Genomic DNA, 12,602 nt, shown 5'->3' on the forward strand with positions numbered 1-12,602 from the left:
TATAGCTCAGTGTCGGTTGGCTGGATTTCAGAATAAAAGTTAATTTTGTAAAACGGTACATAAATAAATAAATGAATCCGACGTTTTCAATCTCAACCATCGATAGTTTTTGTGCACATAGTGATGAAAGATTATTTTTAGAATTAGATTAGATTAGAATAGAAACAATGGCAGGAATTCAATTTCATTTGAATTAGTATTATTATGTGAAAAAATAAATAAATAGATGTATTAACTCAGAAAACACAGTATGTCATCATTTCACTTTCATTTTAGGATGGAAACAAGAGATTCCTTGATGGGTCTGTGAAATTCTGAGATTTACTGATCAACAATAGGTGTTAACACACTGTTTGAAGGGTTCAGTCTTTTGTCTCAGGTCTTTTCAATAGATTTCAACAGAAGATCTCATCTCACAACAAACCACTATACAATGCACTTACATATGGCCTGAGCACTTGTCGTTCCTATTTACAATGTGTTGGTCATAAATCCCCATCAAAAACCAGTTCCTGACAAATTCCTGAGGAATATTGATGCAGAGCCGATGAAGACATGAACATGTGTTCCGTTAAACAGGTGGACTTGTGTTCGATATGTTAAGGTCAATGCAGCCGGAATTATCCTTCAGTAGCAACATGAATCTCATTAAACCTCCCTTAACCTTCTGAACATCCAAACAAAACTCCCCACCATCACCAACGTCCTTCCTCTCTCCCTGCTTTCATTCATGCCACCCAGACACAACAGACTCCCATCAAACAGAGCCTTTTTCGACGTTATTCAGGAACCGGTTTGACCTCCAATTGAGCTTCTCAGTGAGCCTGCTCGCACAAATCCTCCCAGAGGAGGAGTGGAGACAAGTGCAAACCCACTTTCACGAGGGGCTAAGTGATGAACAGGAGTTCTGGTGTGATGGAAACAGAATAAAAACATCGAAAGGAGCAGCAGTTCATAAATAGTTCATGGCCTCCTCGACTGGCCTTCAGGTTTGTATTATTGATGCGGTCCAAAAGGCCCACGGGCCGACTCGTGGGATTACTCACTCACTAATACACCCAGTGCTCACTCGAGGAGAGAAAATGGGTCTATGGTTCTCGCTCTCTCTCTGACTGAGTGTGGAGTTATCTGTTTCGCCTCTGGTGGAATTTCGGCAGGAGATCTAGGAAGTCATCTCCAACCTGTGGTTTGAGGAAAAAACTCAGAACCAGGATTATTCTTCTCAAAAATAGGACGCTAGTTTAGGTGATTTTCCTCTTTATGTTTGTTCAGTCAACATCAACATCACCTATTAAAACTGTTTAATAAACTGTACTGCAATGTTCTGTCGTGGCCTGCAGGTGGCGTCTAGCAACAGCGCTGAGGGACAATGACAGGTCACAAGTGTTTGCCCCCCACGTAACTATCATGTGACCACAGGTGATGATTTAAATTTTGATGATGGTGAAAACTGCCGCAGGGCTTCTCAGCGAGGTCACCAGTTCAGAGACAGACGCCGTCACAGCAGCTTGTGTGTGAGGTCTCGGGTGGGTTTCCTGTCAGAGTTTTGTAACATTGTTGAAGTGCAGTGTGCAGAACATTGCCAGTGTTTGTTTCATTGTGCGATAAATCGAACAATATCAGCCCATACTGTATTCAATCAGGCTCACTTTCACTTTCTACAGCTCCTTTCCTGTTGCGTCAAGTGCTTGGTAACAACAATTTTGTTCTGGATCTGAGCCACATGCCATCTGAAAAACGGCCCACATCCATTTTGGATCCAGCAAATGGCTGTGGGCCGTGACCTGGCCCAGAGTCGTAAAGGATCCAGTACTGAGCAGGGCGAAATACGACCGCAGCTGAGTCTGGCGGACCCGACCTGGATGTAGTGCAGTGGCAATTGAGGGACCCTGCTGCTATGAGGACCGGACGGCTTCACAGACATCTACAATTTAAAGCTCCCTCTTTATCTATAATAGATCGTTGATGTCATCGTTGGTTGTGAAACACCATGTTCATACTGAGTATCTTTCACTGACTTGTAAGTCTGTCTGAGCACCTGACTTGGCAACGCAGACATCCAACCCGATCAGACCATGAAGACTCTCAGAGTCGCAAACCTGAGGGCTTCATGACCACTATCTGTCAGTATTTTGTCAACATGCCTAAAGTTGTGGAACCACTTGAAGGGAGTCAACTTGTTTCTCCACTGAAGTCATGTAAAAATAGAGGTCGCTCTGTATGTGCCTCAAGATTATGACCACTGTGATTGAAGTTAACGGTTGCTAGCAAGGTCAACTACTGTTTCAGGGTGAGGAGTGAGGAGCACCGACCCCCTGAAGACCCCGGTCATGTCTACTAGATTGAGCACCAGGTGACACTCGCAGCATTTTCCGTTGTTGACTCGTCAAATACCAAAACATTCAACATGAAGTAGTGCTTGGTTGTGCTTATATACCAGCACCCGGTTCTTTACAACTAAACACATAAAAACTAAAAAGACACCACGATCCTTGTGCTGCAAAGTTTTTAATCACGATGCAACTTATGTGCATAGACAAGCTATTTTCACAACTTGCGGTGTTTATTTGCATTGCCGTTGGTGTGCAAAGACCTTTAACCAACCTTAAACCCAATTGTAACCCAGTCATTTTGAAATTTCAATTGTCAAATTAAGGCTTAACCTTGTGGGGACCATTTTGCCGGTGTGTTCCATGAAAGCTCAACCATATATAGACACACCCACACAAAAATAATCACAAACACGCACCTACAATCTCATGGTGGAAAACGCTCATGAAGGTTCACACACACGCACATAGAGGGGACACCGAAACACACACCGGTACACACACTGTATGGTAATGGCAGTGATTTGCTTAGGTTGTATGGTTTAATAGCATTATAAGATTTGAAACTTCTTTTGCTTCGTTGCAAAGATGGGATTTATTTTAAACATTCACAAACACCTACACACACACTTGTACTGCTGTCTTTGTGAGGATCTCTCATTTCCATAACCCTTTCCCCAGCCTCTCCCTCGAAACCTAACCATCCAAAACACATAAGCTAAGCTTAATCAGGACTCTGAACTCTGGTTAGGTTTTGGGTGAGAGGCTGGGGAAAGGGTTATGGCAATGCAAGGACCTCACAATGTCCCCACAAGCATAGAAACAGTGCGTGTGCGTGTATGTCTGTGATGTATTTCAGCTCTTAAGGGAAGGATTACACAGCCCATGCTGACAGCAAGGCGTCAGCTAATTGACGGTGGCTGTAGTGGATCAAATCCTCTTTGGGCTCAGACTGAATGAAACACTTGTGGTCAGTAAACGCTCCAGCGAGGACTGCAGTTCTTCGACTTGATGTTTTTCTCACGTTGAATCAAGCCTCTCCTGTCATCCACAGGGAGCGCTGCTCCCTCCTCCTGCGCTGGTAAATAACGCTGACGGCTAATTTGAGCAACACGTGGACGCCCTGGACTGGTGGAGACGGGCTGAAGGTCAAGGCCGCAGTTTCATTATGACTCATGTAAAATTCATGATGATGTCATGTCAAACAAATGACCTTGTCTCCATCATGCCAGTCACTCCCCTCCGTCTCAGGGCATCGCCTCCTTCCAGTCATCGATTCCTCCGCTCCGTGTTTTCATCATTCCTCACCACTTTTCCTCTTCCTCTTTTCCTTCTATCATCGTGCTTCATAACCTTCATCGCTTCCTCTGATCCATCCCTGTTTCCTCCATTGCTACCTTCGACTGTCAGATTGCTGTCTCTCCATTTACAAGTGTTTTTGTCTCCTGGCATCAGGTTTCCTGGTTCCCTGGCCCTGTTTTCCAACCTTCCCCATATTTGCTTCCTGGTGGTTCTCTCCTCTCCTGCTTCCATCTCCTTGTGATTCATCTCCGGATGACAGCCTTGACAGCTTTCCTGGAAGTGCCCATCTTGTTTCCTTCCCTTGCTTGTGCCCTTGTCTCCTGAACACACCATCCTTGCTACAACGTCCCCGTGCCCACTTTTATTTCTTTAAGTGTCTGGCATCTTGCTTCCTTCCTTACACCTGAGAGGCATTAACCTTTCTCTTCTCCATGCCATGGTCTTTCCCTCCTCGTCTCCTTGAACTTCTTCTCCCCAAACATCCAACCTTCCTCATGGCACCTAGTATTCTTATTTGTTTCCTTTTCTGTATCCTTCACTTCCTTTTTTCTTGCACCCTATGGATCTCCATCCCATTCATTACTTGTTTCCTCAACCCTCTTCATCGTCTTGTTTACCTCCATCATCTTCCTCCTTCCGATAGTTGCGTATCTCCATAGAACACTTCCTGGAGCGATGCTTCCTCCCACCGTCATCTCTCTCCTCCTTCCGTCCTTGAATGCCACCTTCTTCGTTCCCTCTCCTCTCAGGCTCGGAGGAACGTCATTCTGGCGCGTCTCCAGTCTCGGAGCTCCAGACTCAACAGAGCAGCTTCCCTCCACTGGGACCAGAGATGCGCGTCACACTGGGAAGACAAACAACAGAGGACAAGAACAATAATAAAAGAGTTCAGAACAGAAGAACGATTTCTGTCTGAAGAGTCTAGGCCTAACAACGGACAGCTGGTGAGTCAGGTTTCACTGATGGACACTGATCTGAAGGTTCAATGAGCTTTGCTGGCAGTCCTCGCCTGGACCCCAGATGCCAGCCTTTCCAGTTGGATCGAATTAAACTCTGACTTCCAACCTGAAGAGAAACACAATGTATTTATGGCAAGATGTGGGTCAGAAAGAAACCACTCACAGCACTGCTGAACTGCAAACTTCTGTTCACTGAAACCTGTTGCCTTTCATCCCTTTTTTAATAAACCTGCTTTTCTTCAGTGACACCTGCAGCTAATGCTGCAATGCTAACCCTTACAGAAGTCTACCATCCAGATGACATGAGGTGACTCAGATTTGGACCTGTCGTAGCTAGCTTTCTTAAGCACAGGGTCGAGGCCCATGGTGAGGCCGTGAGCGCCCACTAGAGGGCCGCTTAAAGTTTTTTTGTTTTACACCTCTGGGCTGTGAGACGCTCAGTTTTGATACATGAGACATGTATGGTGGCAGTATTGTGTCAGTGAATTGACTTGACAGTTTTGCGACAGTTTCAAACAATTAAGAAGTTCTTGAAAAGAAAAAATGATAAGGAAAGTGACGGCGCCCCCTAGGGTAAAAACTGTTAAAGCATGAAAGCACCTTGGAGCAGTTTTTGAAATTAAAATTAATAAGAAAAGTTTATGGCGATACTTTCATTTACGTTTTACTGATCTTCTTTAGAGTTTTTTAAATGAAAAATAAAACATTTTATGATATTTAGACATTGCTTTATTATATTAATTTTAGTCAGTATTTTATTGATGATGTACAGTTTTTCCAGTTTTCTCAACACTGCATGCAAGTATTTTTTTCTTCAGCAAACATGACTTGCTTCTGCTGCTGGTTGGAATTTTCAAAGACGGATATCTTGGTGCTGATCGCACGGTTTCATGTCAGCCAGTGAAGAAGCAACATGAGAGACCATACGTTTGCTCTCAGACAAGGGAAGTGTTAAGGTGAGGCTGGAATTAGCTGCTGTTCGGCCCAGTCTGGCCGTCATGTGAGGAAAGCACTGGTGGACTTCTGCTCTCTCATGAGGCCTCCAGCTTTGTGCAGTGACCGAAGAACAAGAAATTAATCTTCTCTCCGAGGACTCTATCAGTCATTACTGCAGCTCGTCCAAGAGAAGCGGTTTTCATCTGGGTGTACCCCGAACTAGAGAGGTCAACTGGGACAGACCTAGATGACTCTGCGGACTGCTTGGGGGATAGATAGATAGATAGATAGACAGACAGAACAGACAGAACAGACAGAACAGACAGAACAGACAGACAGAGAGACAGACAGACAGACAGACAGACAGACAGACAGACAGACAGACAGATAGATAGATAGATAGATAGATAGATAGATAGATGGATATTTGGATGGATGGACAGACAGGCAGAGTGATAGACAAATAAATAGCAATATTTGTGTAGCATTGTACATTGTACCAACTGTAGAACATCAATAAGTGTTTGTGAGAAAAACAAATCACCTCAACAGAACAAATTAGTACAGATGAAGATGTAATTCTCTCTTTTGTCCACATTATCAGAGAATAATTAAATCTACAATGCAAATGTCGTCACGAGGAAGACAACAGCGATTAGTCTAATGGCGAGAATGATTTCCCGCTAATGAACCAGTGTTCTCTTGTGAGAAAACAAGAGCAGAAAGATGCTCAATTATTCCTTCAGAGTTGGAAACTTCAGAGCTTCTGGAAGAGTTTCATCAGAACGACACGGATACAAAACGATGCAGAAAAGGGAATTGCTAATTCCAGAGAGCGACTCGGCGGTGTGATTAAGAAGGAAACACATTTAACTGGGGAAGTGTGTGTGTGTGTGTGTGTCAGTGAACAACAGCTGCTCGGCCTTTAAAGTGTTTCTGCCCCACTGACGGACAAACCACCCGAGGGACGGCGCTTGTTCGAAGCCGGGCTAATACCGGCAGACGCTACTCTGAACGATTTCCAAGATTCCATCAGACAACTTTTGGTAGCTTCACCTCAGGACGACGATTGCATTGTGAAATTCAGGAAAAGAAGGAGGGAAGGGTCTGACGCTGGGCTGCACCTCCACCAGGGCTTCATCCTCAGAGCTGCTCCGTGAGAAACATTCATTTACATAGCACCATGAAGAATGAAACTAAGTAAGAACAGGAGGTGGCAGAAATCCATGTTCTCTGCGATGAAGAGAGAGCAGCAGATGTCGGAGGAGAGTGTCCGGACTCTCTTAGAGAAGAGAGACTGAGTTGGCATCTTGTCAGGATGTCTCCTGGACTAGTGAGGAGTTTAGATGGGTCTCAGAGCAGACTCAGCACACTCCCAAGAGATGGTGGTGTTCCTTCAGGTGAGCCCGAAGTCTGGCTCTCCTCACACATCGATTTTAAACTCTGCGTGAAGGAAACTTTATTAGTTGAGAACAAACAAAAAACATGTATCTAAGCCTTGTCAAATCCTTCCACACTTCCTGCTGCTTTCATTCCTCTCATGTCAGCCTCATGTGGCTCAGGCGTCCTCCCACATGTCCACCCACAACTGTGGTTCTTCTGTGGCTCCAGATGTTTGTCGTTTCCTGCATGGCACTCTGAGCCACAGCTTTATATCATTTAAAAAAGATGTTCAAGAGACAAGGCAGCACAAGTGTTCTCATGTGGTCCACACAGATGGTCGGAAGCAGTTGGGAGAAGGACGTTCTTTGAAGCTCATTTGAGGCTTTGGGGTCTGTTCACTTGACTGACTCCTGGAATCCAGGGGTCTTCAGGAGAGGCGCTCATGTGAATGATGTTATGTCTATATTAGGAGTTTGTCCTCCAAATTCAGCTCGCAAATCAAAAGAGCTCTGTAACTCTCCGAGTTTCATTCTGAGCTCTAAAACTAAAACCAAATCTAGAATCAACCCTCTTGGAACCAACGGATCTTCAGCCCATCCCTGAGGAGTTTTTTTTCTTGACTCAAGTCACAAGCATGGTGAAAACAAACTTGATTTCAATGCAGCCAAGAGGTTTTTCACTACAGAAGGTTGGAAATAGAAGGATGCTAACATCACGCAGATGTAGCGAGTTCAATTCATTTCACTTGTTCTGTTGCTGTTGGCTGGTAGTCAAGGCAGTGGTGAGCAACTCAGATCAGAATCTCTTCTTAAATGCCTCAAAAACCTGTCAGAATAAAAGGGTTCCACCAGGTTCAGACCAGTGAACGATCCTGGCATTGAACCCAACCTGAAAAACAGACAGGATTCCTTTTCAAAATACATGTGACAGAGTCACATGGCCATACTCAAGAGAGTCACAGCAAGTCAGAGAAATTACTGGAGTCTAAAGCTGAGGATTTCTCAAATCTGAGCCTTCAGACTGAAGAACCAGGGCGGCGGATGGACTCGTGAACTTTCCATTTACGACCCAAAATCCAGACATTGAGCAGCACAGACATTCCTCTCTTCTTTCCTTATTTTACTGCCTCTGAATTCCGCGCCTCCAACCAAACAAGGGTTTGTGTGTTTCCCACCGCTGGCCTTTGAGCTCCGTTCTTCCTCTCTTCACATGGAAGTTTTGTATTTCTCCAACATCAACACACACTGACAGCGGCGTCGGGCTTCTGTGTGTTTGCATGCGTGAGATGGAGCAAAAGATGGCAGCTGCCCCGGTTGGATTTATGTTTTAAGAGGACAATAATATTTACCTTCCAGCTGAGTCACACAGCATCACGGCAACAAAAAGTAGCGTTGCTTTCCAGCTGTTTAATTAGTCAACACTTTCACTGTTAAATGGCACGAAGGTAGCAAGTTAGTGTGGCTGGTAACAAACTTCAGTTCAAGTGACTGGACTTGGTTTTGAGGACAGAATTTGTAGGCCGACCTGAGCGAAGAGGGCCGTCAGGTTGGTGCCTATGGATCTCATTTTTGTTAATCAGAAGACTTTACCTCTGAGTCAGGTGCCAGGGTTCAGAAGATGCTGGGATGCTCAAGTATCTGGGGATGAGTTGAGCTTGGAGATGGAGAGGCAGACTGAGTCACGAAGAACTGAGCCAGAACTCTCCAGAAAGCTCTCCGCGGGTGACTTGTCCACTCGCTGCTGCTGAGTTCGCTGGAGATCAGAGACGCTGAGTCGTCAACCCTGCAGCGGAGGAGACTTCTTCCTGCCTGCATTATTAATACCTGATGTTCACAGCTGACCTGGTGCTCACACACTCCCAGACATGAATGGCGGGGTCCACGTACCCAGGTGACTATTCCAAGATCCAATGCAAAGAACATGCCGATGGAGGGGCAACAAACGTTCTCTGGCCAGCATGTTTCCTCTGGGATCCACTCAGTTCTGAGGGAGACCAACACATTCACCCAAGGGAGAACCACCGTGAACGAGACCTTACATTGGACACTGAAAGTGAGATGACATCCACCTAACTTCCCCTGGAGTCTGCACGTTAAGGCCCATAGATGCTCAAAGTTACGTAGGGATCTGCATCCAGATGGAGCATTCTATCCGTGCTCTACGTTCATTTCTTCATTTCCTTAATGTTTCTTCCACAAAGCTTACAGACACGGACCAAACGGAGCAGACACAAAGAAGACATAACAATGGTGGAAATTCTCCATCCTTCAGGTGTGATATATTTAACGGCCTCACCAACCACCACGTTTTCCTCTTTTGTGCAAGAGCTACATGATCAATATTTCTTCTAGAGTCGCCCGCCTTCTTGTGGAGTTTGTTTTATAAAAACTCTTGACTCTGGGCTGCCCCGATCCCCCTAGTGGATATATTGTGAACAGCAACATAAAGAAACACAAGGTGACGGTAATATGGTTTGAAACAGACAAGTCCATTTTCGTGCATGATGGGAGCAAAAATGGGTCATTACAATGCAATGGCGCCAACATGTTTAACTAAGAAGAGTCACAAAATTTTGTTTTCTTAAGTCACTGTTTGCCGTGCGCTCCGTGTGCACGATGAAGTCCATCCTCTGCAGACCTCCCTTTCTGCAGCTGCAGCTTCGCCCAAACAATCCCGGGACATCTCTAACCTGTCGAGGATAAGCCAGGCATGTCACAGGACACCCGTGTTAGCCGCTCGCCTCCTGGATCTCCGGGCCTGGAGGTGATAACCGCTGACTTGGCTCACTCCCCGTCACTCATTTTTAAAAGCGTTATTTTTCCCTCCGCGGCGCCTCCCAGATAATTCGCCATGAGAAGAAACAGAAGCGGCACAGAGCGGCTGAGCTATCTGTCACCAATCCCTGTGAGAAAACTTCTCTGACAAGCATATAATGAGGCTGCGCGAGGATCTCCCGCCACTTTATTGTGTCTTTATCTCCTCGCAGTGAACCAGGAGGGAAGCAAAGCGAGAGGGGCTGCAGGTTCGGAGCAAATTACCCATGCTTATTTATTCAGAGTCGTCGCCTCATGAAGCAGCAGCCCCCTGGGTTTTCTCACCCGCTCCAGCGGCCGCCAACTTACTTTGCATCTTGAATGGAGGCAGAGAACCAAACAAAGGCATCAAAACAATGAGGCTAATTTCCAGCTTCAACTCCAACTTTGCTAATCGAACTTGGCGGTGTTCAACAACCCTTAGTCGTAGTTCCAAGTGCGGCATCAGCACTTTAAACCAGTCCGTTGTTGTGTTTGCCTTCACTTTGTGTCTTTGCTTCAAGATATTTATATGGCATGGTACCACGGTTTCCCAGTGGAACTGGTTGGTGACATACTTCACCAAACACTGAGCCCAGACACCAGTGACTCTAGCTGCTACCAGGTAGTGGTTTCCTTGTTCGAGCTGAGGTCATTTAGGTGAGGACATGTTCATCTCAATATGGTCTCATCTACCTCCTGGTGGACAATCTGGAGATATTAAACCTGGAGAATAGCTTCAGCTCAGTAACTCAGTCAGACGAGAAAAGACAAAATGTGTTTTTGACAGCACCAATATTATAACAACACTGACCAAAATAGAGTGAATGTGCCTTATAGTTGATGAATAAAAATGAGACTAAAATGTATTGCAAGATGCAAAAAAATAACAAAAATGCACAGTAAATGTGGCGCACGGCCACAGCTAAAATAAGAGCTGCTGAGCCTCCAGAATAATTATCTTTTTTTAAAGATGAACTCTCACGCTTTAAACCAAAGTGTTGAACTAAAATATGACTAACAAAAATGAATGACTAAATGTGACTGAGACTAAGAATTAACTCGACTAAGATTAAATTGAAAAACGTGTGACAAATTGAACACTAGTCCTCAGCATTAAAGATGAATGAGAATAGGACCCTGGTGAAGTTCTTCACCTGTAGAGTACGACAAGGAAGCTGGACAGCAGCCGGGGATGGTCAGGATGGAGTGATCTGTTGCATGCTGACGGTTCTCTAGCTCCGACAGTGTTGTCGTCGAGACCAGAGCATACAGAGACTAAGCCAAGATCAAGACCGATGATGGGGCGAGACCAAGACCTAACTGAATAAGTCAATGAGTCATATAGACACAGACATTTATTTCTGGTGGTAGAGAACCGAAATGCTTTCATTGGAACAAGCCATCAGTTAGTTATGTATTGTTTGGACTCAGTCTTGGTCTCTTGAACTTGGATCTCAAAGTCTTGGGGTTGGACTCTGTGTGCTCTGACCTCAACTGCAACACCAGGTCCTGGGTTGTAAAACCTTGTAGCACGTGGTATTAGCAGGTAGCATGCCTTGCGTGGCATCTTCAACCCGCTTTGTTACACTCATGTAAATGATGGAAGCGACACCAGCACCTTCAGTCCAAAAGAAGAGAGGTTAAATGTTCTGCGACGCCAAAGACTTTGATGATGATGGCAGAAAAAAAACGTCACAGGAGTGAACCGGTGTGATGTTTCGCTTCGGGGAGGTGAACTGGAAAAGAGAGGGATGCTAAGAGACGAGTGGAGAGCTGGCTGAGTATCTCCCAGGGGTCTCGGAGCAGCAGAGAAGCCGGCTCGGCGAGTGCGCGCCCCGCAGAGACACCCAGCGGGGGGTCTGCTTTTTGTTTTGCAAAGAAAAAAAAAAACCCTTCCCACCACCCTCCAAGTACCCAGCGAGGCACAACTACACGCCATATTTCAGCAGCTTTGTTCATGAAGCTGGAGGAGGAGGGGGCTCTGGCTAATTCTGGCATCCCACCCCCACACTGTCACACACAACAGGAGAGAGACTCAGCAGAATTGGTAAGAATTAGGGCGCTGGTGAGGCTCCGGAGCGAGTGCCAGCCTTTGAACCAGCAGCTTTAAATGAGGGGAAGTTTTTCTCTCACGATCTGTGACTTCCTTTCAGTGCAAAAAACAAGAACCACGGGAAGATAGATAGATAGATAGATAGATAGATGATAGATAGATAGATGATAGATAGATAGATAGATAGATAGATCATAGATAGATAGATAGAGTCACAGAATTCTGAGCTAAACATGCAGTTGGCTGTCAGACATTTTTGATGAGTGTCAACGTACAAAAGACAAACTATTCAAGAAGTTTCAGCGGTTACCATGACAACAAAACCACTAAAGTATTTGTTGAATCCTCTCGCTCTGCAGGAACAAACATTCTCGACGGCTTTAAATTTTAACGGCGCTGCTATTTGCTCATCATTAATTCATCCGATATGAAATGAAATGTTAATAGATGTGTTTTAACTTCGCAGCAAGGAGGAATCTTTTCTTTGTTGGCGTTAAAATTTCAGCGACAAAACAAAACACTCTGAGTCTCCGCCGTCGCACGCCCACCACCCCCCGCCGAGCTCCTTCCCGAGGAGCACTTTAATGTGGATCTGGAGCAGATTAGTCGGCTAAAGCTAAAATCTGTAATCGCGGTGATGGGCTTACACAAAACGGAGTCGGGGTCTGCCTCAAGGTTAAACTGATTGCTGTCTTTGTCGATTAGCTCTCGACGCTCGTTCAGGCGTGCTCCCCCTCTGCTGTAATTTGCCTCGATTCACATGTTCCAATGCTAAATGTTCTCGCCAGGAAGTGGAGGTGGAACAAAGGCAGCTGTAGACCAGGAGGAGCAGGTAGAGCTACAT

The sequence above is a fragment of the Synchiropus splendidus genome, chromosome 7, assembly GCF_027744825.2.
Source record: "Synchiropus splendidus isolate RoL2022-P1 chromosome 7, RoL_Sspl_1.0, whole genome shotgun sequence".
Classification (NCBI taxonomy): domain Eukaryota; kingdom Metazoa; phylum Chordata; class Actinopteri; order Syngnathiformes; family Callionymidae; genus Synchiropus; species Synchiropus splendidus.